This window comes from Galeopterus variegatus, unplaced genomic scaffold (genome assembly GCF_000696425.1).
Source record: "Galeopterus variegatus unplaced genomic scaffold, G_variegatus-3.0.2 Scaffold112, whole genome shotgun sequence".
Taxonomy (NCBI): domain Eukaryota; kingdom Metazoa; phylum Chordata; class Mammalia; order Dermoptera; family Cynocephalidae; genus Galeopterus; species Galeopterus variegatus.
The window spans coordinates 841,692-856,323 of record NW_007726223.1 but is presented as its reverse complement, the minus strand read 5'-3'; the positions used below and the strand labels follow the sequence as shown (position 1 = coordinate 856,323).

General features: G+C 38.8%; 1 protein-coding gene across 1 annotated transcript in view; it reads right to left on the bottom strand.

The window, feature by feature from the left end:
• Window positions 1-14,375, bottom strand: part of SEMA3D (sema domain, immunoglobulin domain (Ig), short basic domain, secreted, (semaphorin) 3D) — a 193,396-nt gene extending 179,021 nt beyond the window's left edge. The window contains exon 1 of the mRNA XM_008586731.1: window positions 14,174-14,375. The gene's annotated coding sequence lies outside the window, so the exon portion shown is untranslated. The remainder of the gene's footprint in view (window positions 1-14,173) is intronic.
• Window positions 14,376-14,632: the final 257 nt, after the last annotated feature.

Here is a 14,632-nt window from a genome sequence, read left to right as displayed (position 1 = left end):
ATTTAAAAATATATATATATATATATTTTTTTTTTGTCTTTTGTCTTTTTTCGTGTCCGGCAACGGATCGCAACCCTCAGTGTCGCGCCCATACCGGACCGGGACCAGCAACGGGATCGCAACCCTCGGTGTTGCACCCGCACCTCGCTCAGCCAGTGAGCGGGAACCGGTCTGTATGTGGGATCCGAACCCTTGGCGGGAGCGCCGCCACACTCCCAAGCGGCGCACTGTAGCAGTCCGCCACCGGGCCGGCCCCTTTGCCCATTTTTTAATCTGGTACCCTTCTTTTCTATTCTCATCAGGATTGCATTAGTCTAGCCCTTATCAAATCTATGAAAAAAACTCTCTTAATTAGTTTCCTTAAAAAAAAAATATTCCTAGATTCATAAACACGAATTATTGAGTTACTTCATGGTTAAATAACTTTTGGTGGCTTCCTATGGCCTTTGGAATAAAATCCAAATTCTATATCCTAGCATTTCAAGGCCTCTGCAACCAGAAGAATATGCTTAATGTATATAAAGATGAGAATACATCAAACTACTAATGTTGATTTATTAAATAACAATAATGTCAGGCACTGGCATAAATTCTTTATTTACGCATTCTCATTTAAAACTCACATGTGTTTTGAATTCAAAACTGTCATTTACCTCCATCTTAATATATAAGTACACTAAGGCTGATAGAGTTAAATAACTTCCCAAATTCTCTCAAATAACAAGTAGAATAATTGTGGCTCTGGCTCTAAAGTGCACTCCCTTTCTACTACTGTATAGTTAAAGCACTTATGTGTAAAAAATCACGATCACAACAGGAGAAGCCACATGGTGAGGTCATAATAAGAACTTAAACTGCTTGTATAGTGGATGGTCAGTTGCCATAAACTAGGGCCTCCCTGAAAAAGCATCAAGACCAGGAGACAGGGCTAATAACTTATGTGTTTCCCATTTAAATAACAACCGAAGCAACAAAAGTGAATGGATCAGTGGGGAAAGTCTGTAGAGAGAAAAACAATAGAAAGAGCATTTAGTAGGAAGAGGAGAAAGCACAACTGTGCCAGAGTTAGAGAAGAAGCACTCAGGGCCAACGCCGGAATTGTAGGCGCTCAAATAAAGAATGCACATGATAGCCCCAGGACGTTCCCACCTTCCCCACCCATCTTCAGTTCTGAGCTATGAACCTGGAAGAAGTATTGTTACCTTGATCTAAGTCAAACATTTTCTTTAGTAACTCCAGAATTACCTGGAAAAAAATCATTAAGCATTCAGTATGCCTCAACTTATGGTGGAGTTATATCCTGATAGGTAAGTCGAGGAGCGGACTGAATGCTTTCAGCTTTCACACCACTACAGAGTACAAGAATCGTTAATTCAAACCATAATAAGTCATTGAGGACCATCTCTATATACAAGTACGTACATATGAAGAAAAACCTCTTTTTTCTCTGCATGTGAAAGAATAAAAGAAACATTCTACATCAATCTATTTGCAACTATAGGAAAATATTTAATATTCCTAAGAGGAACATTATAGAGTGATAAGCTTTGTGATATTTAGAAAATATTTTAAGTACTTCTTATTTATCCTATCTCTAGAACATTTCACTTTCTGTGAGATAGAGTTTCATAAATTATTATTAATATAATATATGTTCATGAAAATCCATAAGCAAAAGTGACAATTATGGGAACAGACTAATTTTAAACCATACCGAGAAAAGCATTAGAAAAGCATTTTCCCGTAAAATAATCAGAACGTTTTCAGTTTCACTTCCCCTTGCTCAGAAGCTGAGATGACCTTTATGTTCAATTCTGGAAAATATTATTGATTAACATACTTGCTGCTTTTTTAAAATTATATTTCAGAGAACTGCCCAGCAGATGAAGCAGCATGGAACAAAGACACATTCTGCATGTTAGGTTTTTTTTACAGATGCAGAATTTACTCATTTATCTCTGGCCTCTTCCTAAACTCCCTCCTTAAGGGATGTGGGCTTAACTTCCACTAGACAATTTTCATTGCAGGGCCCTTAAAGGTCCCTTGAGGCCCGAAGTTTAGAGAGAAAGGATCCAGGGCTCTTTTAGTAGCTAGAGGGCCCAAGCAGGACAAGTTTAGCACTGATGTGTGGTCTAGAAAAGATCTAGTTTCTAGGCATGAGACTAACTGTACCATGGAGAATGTTTCTGGGCTTATTTCCAGATCCTTGAGTGAGTAGACAGTGAATTAGATCATTTTGTTTCCCTTTGCTTTCTGAAGAAGGAGACTAAAATAGAATATTCTGAAATGGCAGAGTAGTGAGAGCATTTAAGGGAAGGTCCCAAGAGCAATACCTGGTTAGAAGAGGTACAGGGGTAGTTACTGATTGCTCAATGGAAGTAAACTGTGGGCAAGGCAATGGGAATGAAAGCAGGCCCAAGATAAAAGCCAAAAAAAAAAGTAAGGGAGAGGCTGCTGAGCAGAACAGATCAGCATTACATTGCTTATTTGGGGATAGAGCACTGCAGGAAGGAAAGGAAATATGCAATGTTACCAATCCAGTAGGAGGTAGCTAAAGGAGAACAGTGTGATGCTAGGAAATAAGGCTGGGAGTTGGAACGGCGGTAGACCTTATTAATTAATAAGGACCTTATTACTTGTTGTTTAGCTTCTATAACTGGCTGCCTCTTCTGTGACAGCTAGTATCAAGCGGTCTGTCTGCCCTGGCTTCTCTCTCATATCACTGTACCACAGTCTGTTGCAGTGTGCCCCCAAATGATATCTTTTTAAGCACTTTTCGGTGCTAAAAAGAAGGTGGTAATAATCAATCCTAAAAGACCATTCTCTTATCCAGGTATATACTTGAAGTAGACCACCGAAGGACTGTTCTTTGAATGAGGTGGATGGAACTCAGAAGATAAAGAACAAGAAGACAGTAGAACAATGTGTGCATGGAGTGGGAATCCAACCTAGGCGTAACATGCATAGCTGGTGTAAGACAAAGGAAAGGTAAAATGCAGCTACTGTAATGTGCCATACAGCATTTGGTTTGCCTGTATTAACCCAGTTATTCCTCACAATGACCCTATGAGTTTAGTACTTTCATAAAATCCAGTTAGAAGTTGGGAAACTGAGATGTAGAAAGGTCAAATAACTTGTCTGAATCACACAGCCAAGAGTTGACAGAGCTAGGATTGAACTCAGTCTGTCTGCTTTCATAGCCTGTAGTCTTAACCACTGCACCATGTTCTCTCCCACACTTTAAAACCCAAGTTCAAAAATTACACTAATCAACGATGCTAAAACTTTCAATTACCATAGTGAATGGCCTTCTTCATAACTACAGTATTGAGCAATCTTGGTATGCTTTAGGGATATGGAAAAAGATATTGAGATAACTACAATTTGGTCCTTATATTTGAGAAACTCAGTCTTGTGGTACAGGAAGAAGTAAGAGAGGGCAATAGTTATTGGAGTCTGGAAAAGATCTTATGGACGGGTGGGTAGGATTTGAGCGAAAAGCACTTTTCCAGGTAAGATATAGCAGTAATCTGTGGAGTGGTAAGGATGGCAGTCGGGGGAGAGGGGTGGTATTGGCTGTGGGCTGGAAGAGGTGGAGGCAATAAAAGACATAAAATGATTGCAAGTGAAAGGAGAAATTATTACATCTAGAGCTCCAGGTGGAAAGAACACAGCTGTTGTAGGCCCATGTGCCAGGCCCAGGTGGCTAACGCTGATTTGTTTTGTTTATTGAGTTGTGGAATTTACAAGATTTCTGTTTCTGTTCATCCTACGCTATCTATATAAAGCACACATACTTCAATACTGCTTATACACAGTGAGTAAAGGAAAAAAGGGAAACTTAAAACCTTGATTTCTGATTATTGGAAATAATAAAGGGTGATGGATATACAAAAGAATGATTGTTGGCTGTCCTGGAGATGATGGCTGTGAACTGCTAAATACTAGGGGAAAGCAGACCTGAATGCAGTTGTTACTTTTAATAACTCTCGAGTGAAAGTGTACAGGGTATGAAATGACTTTCTCTGTATGCTAATAACTTTTGAAATATGAATCAAAGTACTCTTTCCCAAGATATGAAATGACCTGTGTGACAGTAACACAATGAAAGAAGGCTTCTAAACAATCAACATTTAGAGACTAGGAGTAGGGTGGGGAAAGGAATCCTGTAATATCTTAACTCAAGCTGTCTGAAAGTTTATTGAGTACATATGTGTAAGCATAGCATTCCTTCTCTATGCAAGTTATTCCTGCCAAAAACTTGCCCTTTTTAAAACCTGAACAATGAAAGCTTTCTGCCAAACCTCATCACAGTGAAGTCTAAGACAATGATCCCCTCAGCTCTGTGAAATGTGAATCATGCTAAAGAAAGGGAAATGTTATTCACTTATCTGTATATTTGGTATAAATGCTTTTGAAGAACTACTTTACAGGTGATAAAAGGCTTTATTTCAAAAGTTGATACAACAGCTTCTTAATTTGTATTAACTTCCCATTTTAAAGTTACTAATAATTCATTTTATACTTTTTTATCACACAAAGATACTTTTGCAAACAGAATAATCTGACTACTTTTTTCATCTACCAACCTGCTTGGGAAGCAATGTATATCGCACTAATTAGATTATGATATGAAAATATATAAATACATGAAGAGAGAAGACAAAAGTTAGCATGGCCAAAATAATGAACTTTGAATTGGAAAGTAAGTTAAAGACAAAATTAATAAACATACAATTGCACTAACATTTAAATAATTTGTCTTTGATATGCAAGGTCAGACTTCAAAATTTATATGATTTGATTATTTTTCATTACAAAGAAATCTTTTAAAACAGTTCTCTAGTTATAGTTAAGTATTCACAAGCCATCAATGACTTCAAAATATATTGATAAGGAGGTAAAAAAGAGAGACAACATGATAGTCTATGCAAAAATGTGAATTGTACGTATCTCTATTATGCAAATTAAGTATGCATTTTAAAGGTTTTATTCAGAATGTTATGTTGCTTCATTCCTCTGTTTAATTGAGCTTAATTATCATAGGCAGGATCACTTTTTAAAAATTTATTTTGTGTAACAAAAATGAAGATCCTAAATTTAAGATTCCAGTGAGAGCCCAGCATGTATTAGTCATACTAATATGAGTTTTTTCCAGACACTTTCATTGTTTCAGGAAATTCAGTGGGATATCACCAAAAAAGAGGCCCTTTAGTCAGACATTCTAGGATCAGGTTCCTCGACTTTTCCCAAACAAGTTCTTGAAGTGTGTATTTTTATGCTATGACTCATAAAAACTAAAAACAGAAGGAAAAAAAGCATTTCTAAACTTCCAACAATTGCCACAGTAGAAAAAAAATTCAGCAGAAACTCCAATTAACCATGAAGCACAGAGCCAGGTCAATATTAAGTTGTTATAAATATGAGGTAATAAAGAGTAAGACATCGGCATGTAGAAAAGCCAAGAGAGAAAAGGTAAAATGACAGGATTTTTGGCCCAACTGTAAGGGGAGCTTCATGAAAGACAGTAAAACTCAAAACATTTTTTTTTAAAAATGCAGCAATTTGGGACACAAGAAAGTGAAGGAATAATGCATGTATTTATACACACACACACACACACACACACACACATATACACAGAGAGAGAGAAAGCACTGTATTTAGATATATATGCCTGGATATATACATGCACATACATATTTACACATACATGCATGCATGCATGTATGTATATATACACATATACAGACGTGTCACTCAACAGGGATATGTCTGAGAAACATGTTATTAAGTAACTTCATTCTTGTGCAAACATCACGAACTATACAAACCTAGGTGATATGGCCTACTACACACTTAGGCTACATGGTATAGTTATTACTCCTAGCCTATGAACCTGTACAGCATGTTACTATATGAATACGTGTTTATGTATCTAGACCGATCTAAACATAGAAAGGGTAATGTGTTGTGCTAAGATGTATGACAGCTATGACTAGCTTAGAATTTTTCAGCTCCATTGTAATCTTATTGGACCACCATCATATACGCTATCATTGATGACTGAAATGTCATTATGCAGTGCATGACTGTACATGTGTAAAATATAATAGGAAGAAAGGAAGGTGGCAGCCGTATTTGCTACCCACTCTACATTGGCTGGACCACATGCAAGTCTCGGCTTATAGGATTTTTTGTATGTGTGGGAGGTGGAGGCCTCCTAGATATACTTCAATGTAAAAAAGAATAGTCACAGTGTATGATAACATTTGATGGAGAATAATCTTTAAAGTACTTAACATAGTAGATGTCCTTGAGATTCAAAGAGGGGGGAAAAGATTAAGTAGTCATACAGTCATTTTGGCAAAAAAAAAATTTTGAAAGCATAATGATTATCTCGCACTGAAGACACTTGGAACTGATGATGGGTCTTGCTAATATCAATAAAATAGCAAAGACAGAGGCAGAAGTAAAAAGCTTGCCTTTAAAAAAATATTTAAGATTGAATTATAGGATGTGACTAATACATAGCTTTCATTGCATGAAAGCCCATAATAATGGTGATCTAGAAATTTTTAGTGATTCAAATACTCCATTTTATTTTGAAAAATAAATAATTATGAGAACAACTAATTTACAATATTTGTTTATTATAATAGGCTCTCTTATATTTATTGCCAACAGAAATAAATAGCAGAAAAGTGGTGCTTGGAATTAGGGGAATAAAATAAGCATTAAATTGAAAGACAATAATGTTAGTGACCAGAGAACCTTTAATTCAGTTTTTTTACTATATGCTTTAAATATAATTTTTTACAATAGACTTTATCTTTTAAAATAGTTTTGATTTACAGAAACATTGAGCAGATAGTACAGTGTTCCCCTATAATCCACACTCGGTTTCCCCTATTATTTACATCTTACATTAATATGGATATTGTTACAATTAATGAATCAATAATGATAAATTGACAATAACTAAAGTCCATAGTTTATTTAGATTTCCTAAATCTTTATCTGACATTTTTTTCTCTGTTCTAAGATCCCACGCAGTATACCACATTACCTTTAGTAGCCGTATCTCTTTTGGCTTCTCATGGCTGTGACGGTTTCTCAGACATTCCTTGTTTTTGATGACCTTGATAGGTTAAAAGATTACTGGTCAGGTATTTTGTAGGATGCTCCACTAGTGTAATTTGTTTGATGTTTTTCTCAGGATTACATTGAAATTATGGGTTTGGGGGGAAATATCGCAGAGGTAAAATGTCATTTTTCATCCAATCCTGTCAAGGGCACATACTACTGATACAATTTATGACTGTTGATGTTGACCTTGATTACCTGGCTGAGATGGTGAGATAGTGTTCTTCCCCCCATCCCTTTTTCATACTGGACACTTTGGGAGGAAGTTGCCATGCTGAGCCCACACTTCAGGAACAGGGAGCTACGCTCCTGTTCCTTGAGGACAGAGTTGCTACATAAATTATTTGAAATTCTTCTCCATGGGTGATATGTCTCTTCTGCCCCACTTAGGAATTTATTCGATCACTTATCCTAGCATAGTCTCATAGATATGTATCTTACACTCGTATTATTATCAATACTACTTTTCTTTTCTTTTTGTTTTTTTCTCATATTGTTCCAGCTTTGGCCATTGGAAGCTCTTTCAACTGGCTCCTGTGTCCCTTTGACAAACATCTATCATGCGTGTGTGTGTGTGTGTGCGTGTGTGTGTGTGTGTGTGTGTGTGTGTGTTGAATACTGCTTTATTTTCTGGCACTACAAGATGCTCCAGGTTCACCCTGTAAACTCACTGCCCCAGTCTTAGAATCAGCCATTTCTCCAAGGCTGCCTGATTTCTTCTATTGTAGAATGATATTAAAAAGCAAGATATGGGGCCGAGCCCATGGCGCACTCGGGAGAGTGCGGCGCTGGGAGCGCAGCAGCGCTCCGGCCTCGGGTTCGGATCCTATATAGGGATGGCTGGTGAGCTCACTGGCTGAGCGCGGTGCAGCCGGTCTCAAAAAGGACAAAAAAAAACGCAAGATATGGGCACTAGGTGTCAAATATAAAATTTATCTTTAAAATATACTTAAGCCTTAGCTAAGAATTAATATATATTATTGTGCATAATAAATTTATGGATAAATGCTTACTAAAATTTCTCTACTTTATGCTTATCTGTATTTTCTAATTTTTCGGTAATGATCATGAACTATTTCTGTAATGAAAATTATTACTATAATTTTTTTTAAGTCTACAAAAAACATATGCTCCATTTCAACAAGAAAACTCAAATTAGTATCAACATCTACTGACCCAGTATTTAGTATCAAAACTAAACTAAGAATTCTGAGAGTTTTGAATATCTGCCTTTGGAATAAAGTGTGATTTTTCAAAATTGATAATGTTCCTTCAAATAAGAACAGTTATCTATTTTCCAAGAAATTATTTTTTTGCCCTATAAAACACTTCTTCCTCTCATAAAGCATTCACTTTGGATATAAGCAGTAAATATTTATCTGAAAGCTGAAAGCAAGAATAACAAACACCAAAACTTCAGAATGTCTGAATTTAATTTGTATAGACTGGTCTTTATGATAAGGATAAAAAAACAAAAAGGGAAGTAAAAGCCTAACAGTGATTTTATACATGTCATCAAAAAAAGCCAGAATATGTAGACATAATTTGAGATGATTCCATTATTAGTCATGAATCCAGCTGCCAATATATATATATATATATATTGTGTGTATATATACATACACACACACACACACACATATATATATATATATATATATATATATATATATATATATATATATATATATATATATATATATATATATATATATATATATATATATATATATATATATATATATATATATATATATATATATATATATATATATATATATATATATATATATATATATATATATATATATATATATATATATATATATATATATATATATATATATATATATATATATATATATATATATATATATATATATATATATATATATATATATATATATATATATATATATATATATATATATATATATATATATATATATATATATATATATATATATATATATATATATATATATATATATATATATATATATATATATATATATATATATATATATATATATATATATATATATATATATATATATATATATATATATATATATATATATATATATATATATATATATATATATATATATATATATATAAAGGCTTCTATGGAACTATTTGAGCAATTTCAATGGATTTTTTTCTTTTAAGCCTGGACACTGTTTTTAAGTAGATCATGCATGCTGATGTTAAATGTATGGAATATACTCTTTGTCTTTTTACTAAGGCAAATCCAGATAATATCTCTACTGAGCAATTTTATTAGTTTAATTTCTGCTATGTGATATACTTGAAACTGTATGTGCTTAACTAAGTTGTTTAAGTACCAGTTAGGCAGTCTCATTTTTGGAACAAAATATGACATCACGATCTTGAAAAATTGTTTAGAATATACAAAAGATTGATTAAAGAGGTGTCTTAGTCCATTGTGCTGCTATAACAAAAAACCTGAGACTGGGTAATTTACAATTAACAGAAATTTATTGGCTCATGGTTCTGGAGGTTGAGAAGTCCAAGATCGAGGTGCCAACATCTGGCGAGGGCCTTCTTACTGCTTCATTCCTTGGCAGAAGGACAAAGAGAGGATGAGGGAGAGAGAAAGGGAGGCTAAACTCATCCTTTTATGAGAAACCCACTACTGTGATAATAGCATTCATTTACTCATAAGAGTAGAGCCCTCATGGCTTTATCACCACTCATTAGGCCCCTCCTCCTAAGATAGTTGCATTGGGAATTAAGTTTCCAACATATGCTTTCTGGTGGACACATTCAAACCTTAGCAAGGCAGGACCCAGGAAAATTCATAATTAATTAATATAGAATAAACAAACATTTGCTTGATGGTAAATTAATAATGTCACCTTCATATATTTATGCCACTTTATTTTTCTTGAAAGTAATAGAACAATATTTCTTTTAAGATGCTTGATAATTTAGACATTTTTGCTTATTTTATTGACTTTTCCTTAGTAGTAATAGTTCTATTTAATAAGAATATTTAATTAGAAAAATATAGCAAAATTTTCCATTTTTCTTGTAATTTGCTAGTGAAAACTCACTAACAGAACACACTATAAGTACCAGTTTTAAAAATATAAAATGATGAAGTTATTATGTTAAATACCCCTCATAAAAAACAAGGATATAAAGGAAGCTATTCCTAATTTCTGGGGCAGAAGACACACATCTTTAAAGGATGATATGGCCAATATAAAAGATAGATTCAGATTCAGATAATTTCAGATTCTTCTGGGAACCCTAGACTACTTAATTTTGGTTTCCTTTGTACATTTCTATGGGAGGGTAATATTTGTAGCTTATTGAGCTTTGCAAAAGAGTGAGAAAACTGAATGCATTTTCCAGTGCAATATTAGCAAGCTGGTTAAAGATGTCCTGGTTTATGACTATTAAAATTATTAAATATTTATTAATAAGGAGATAAGTGAACAAGTATTAATTATATATTATATATTCAGGCTATAACAACCCGAAGATATAATAGCCGTTAAACTAGCACCAGTTGGAATGTTTTCCCATTGAGATTGAGAAGTTGATATCCCACATACATAATAAAAATGGTGGTGACTTAACTCAGTAATTCTATTCAATCAGTAAACAAATACTGGGCCACAGAGATGCATATCAATTCCAGAAGTTATCTTCAGAGACACCTCCTGGTGTGTGATAGCCCTTCAACAGGTAACATATGCCTATGCAATGGGATGAGAGCATAGTATAAAGAATAAGAACTGGGCGCAGTGAAACTTTCGGCATTCATTTAACTCCAGCCCCAAACAATATCCTTCCTAGTTTTAGAAAAGAAAAGAATTCAGCTCAGCAACTCAAATTTGAACCTACAGTCCGATCTGTTAGCCTGTCAGAAACAGTAGAAGATACACTTCCTCTATCTTTGTAATTGTTTATCTTTCTGACCTTCCCTGCCACCAAAAATAATTCCCATTCCCATACTCACCAGCCCTCCCAACACATAAAAAAGAGATTAAATATAAATATAAATTAAATATAAAGCAAATTCATTAAGTAAGACTTTCCGACAAAGGCAATTCTAGTGTAAGGCAAAAGAAAAGCCTCAGCAATTACTTCTGTACCTTTTATCCTTAGTTTCTAGTCATGTTGATCATAGTTTCCTGATAATTCCAAAACATTGTGCATTGCCAGACATTTTTCTTAACCTCCCCTCTCAGAGAGTCAGCAGGAAGGTAACCAGAGACAAATCTTTACTCTTCCTAATGGGCAACAGACTCTACAAAGATGAACCAGACTTTTACAGAGGTGAACCAATAGTGCCAAAATATGAAATACATTTTTAGGTATTCAGGTTGTAAGTAGACGGAGGAGAACTTAATCTCAAGAAATTTTCTCAACACAGGAAGGGGTGGCTGTTTGATAAGTCTTTTATTTATTTATTTATTTATTTTTAACAAACATTGTGAAAACCACTAATAATTCCTACAAGGTACAATAAGACCTTTTAAATATTAATACCACAAACATATGATTCTAGGTCTGTAGATTTGATGTGGCCGGTGCCCATCCTCAATCATGGATCTCATTTAAATTCTTTGGTGCTCTTCTCATGTAAATGATAACAGATACAGATACAATGTCAGAGGCAGCCTTAGAAAACTTCTGCATTTAAGTGGGCTCATGACTGGTTGCCTGAAGTCCCTGAAAAAGACCCACATCCAGGTGCTTTCTTTCTCAGCTCTGCCCCTTACTATTGTATATTTGGACATATCAATCAACACCTTTGCATCTCATTATCATCATGTCTAAAATGAGAATGATACCTACCTAGTTCACTCCTCTAATTATGTATATATGGTTTTTAAGATTTATGTTTCTTTGTAAAGAACTTAAAAGCCAAAATACCCTAACGAGAGAGAGAGAGAGAGAGAGAGAGAGAGAGAGAGAGAGAGAGAGAGAGAATTGACACTTGCATAGTATTTGTTGGGAGTATTGATATCTGGGACACAATAGGTGTTGAACAAATGTCCCTTCCCTTCTCCAATTTTCCATTTCATAAACGGGCAGATTCCATTTGAAATGCTGGCAGTCCAAATTAGTACCAGTTTATTGTCTCTCAGCTACCTCTTGACCCTATTCTTATCTCGTCCCACATCATCTTCCTGTCTTTCCTGGCCTTTCCCTTACAAGGGCCAAGGTCTTTTCCCGTCTCCCTGACCTGGGTCATCATTTTGTAGCCTGTCAGCGAGGGCTCCCCTCGCCAGCTTTAGCTGCTGGCGCGAGTCTCAGCAACTCTAATACTGGAGTGGGTTAAAGCAACCGCTTGCTGGGGCTGAGCGCTCCCAACCCTGGTCCTTCCTGCTCATCCTCTTTGCCGTCTGGCCTCAGAGAAGGAGCGGGAGAAGCGAAGGCATCACTGGAGTGATGACATGTGGCTCTCTCCCTTCCCCACCCTTCACATTTTTCTTTCCACGTGCGGAACCTGGAAGGCTCTGACCGCCCTTGGCTTAGTGGTTGTCATGGTTACAATGGCAACAATATCAGCAGCACCAGACCCAGGAGGGGTCTTGAACCGTCTCCTCTACCTGCCTCTCTGACTTTCCCTCCCTGTGACGGAATCTTCCCCCTAGTCCCCTGCCCCCTCCACACACACTCGTGGACACATTCGTGACACTTTAAGTCCCCCCCCCCCTTGTTTTGCTTGTGCAAATAGCACTAACAAGCTAAGTAGGTTTGGAACGGGGGTTGGTGGAGAAAGAAGAGTTCACGTAGGGACACTTGCCTATTATCACGGTTTCCCTCGAGACTAAATAGCGATAAGTTCGCCTATAGAACGCCGATCCCCATGACACGGACTCCGGGACGTCAGCGGCCCCAGCTGCTGGCCGCGCGGCTCGGGTCCAGCCGCCCAGATTCCAGACGGCCGGGCGAGAGCGCGGCGTCTCCTCCTCCTGTCAAGTCCCCTCCTCACGCTGGGACGCAAGCAAAGCAACTCAGCCCACGAGGCTGAACACAAGTCAGCAAGCAAAGAGAGTCACAGAGCCGAAAACGGCCCGTGCGCTGCCAGGGCAGCCCATGGCCGCATCAACTCCGGGCGCGTCGGGAGGAAGCCGGGAGGAGACACCCGGCGTGGGGCGGGGGCAGGGGCGGGTGTGTGGGGGCACCCCGGGTTAAATGCCCAGCAGGAGGCAAATCGGGGCCTTTCCTGAGCAAGTTAAGCCGAGGGTTCCAACGAGATCCCCCGCTCCAGCAAGACTGCGTTTTGCCGTAACCGCATTTCCCAGACAGCCAGCTTCGTGGCTAGTGTCTGACTCCAACTTTCCCCCTGTGGAGCCAGAAGGATGCACACACTTCATCAGGCGGAGTGTCGCGATTCCCTTGCTAGGGAAGAGGCGTCGCCCACCCCTCTCCCCAAGCGCCACAACAAAAAGAACCACCATGCTGTCCTCCTTCCTTCCCCCAACCCAACGGGAAGAGGAGCGAGAGAGGGCACAGATACCCTTTGGTCAAGTCCTCCCCGGACGGTCCCCACTCACGCGTCTGCAAATGAACCTGCAGCCGGCAGAAGCCACCGGGCACGTTCAGAAGCACTTTCCGCTGCCTTGACCGGGAAGGGGCTGGGGATTGCGAGGGAGACAGGGAGACAACAAAGTTCCCGGGCACGTCTCAGGAGGAAAACTTTATGCAGAGCTGGCGGGCGGAGGCTCTGGATGAGGAGTCCCCGGCAGGGCAGAGGCTGCGGCGAGGTGGGACCGCGCCCGGGCTGCCGCGCTGTCGCCGGCGCCGCGCTCACGGGCAGTCTCCTTCCCCGCGCGCCGACTTTCTCTTCTCCTGTGCGTCTACTCCTTGTCCGCTTCCGAGCGCCTGCTCCTTCTCAGGACGGTTCCTCATCTCCCAGTCACTCTGCATCCTCCCATAGGACCCACAGCCACCCCCAGATGGGGTCATCACTGCTTAACACCGCGGTCTCCAGCGCACCCTCCCACTGGAGTAGCAGGTGATCCGAAACCAGACTTACCTGCTGTGAACTCTTCTGTCCTCCTCTCTTTCCTGATGCCGTTTCAGGGGAAGGGGAAGGGGATGCAGGCTGAGGGCGAGCGCCGCGACGACCCAGGGCACAGGCACGAGATCCTCTGAGCCGCAGCCCGGGCTGAGGCGCGGAGCCGCCGGCGGCCCTGGCAGAGCGCTGAGGCTACGGCCGCGGAGACCAGGCGGGGAGGCAGGGGGCGCTGCTGGCCCCCGAGCGCCGTGCGCGGACAGGCGGAGAGTGAGACACCAGCTGGAGCTTTGGGGAGGCGAGGGTGGCGAGGAAAGGCACGCTCCAAGCGGAAGGGCAGCTTTTAAGTTTGTGGTGTGACCGCAGCAGCTGTCCTGGGAGAGTCTCAGTCTTTCTAAAAAGGGGATGCTGAAAACGCCGGGGATTACCTCTCCCTTCCGATCTCCTCCCCCAGTTCCCGGCCCCCCCCCCCCCCCCCCC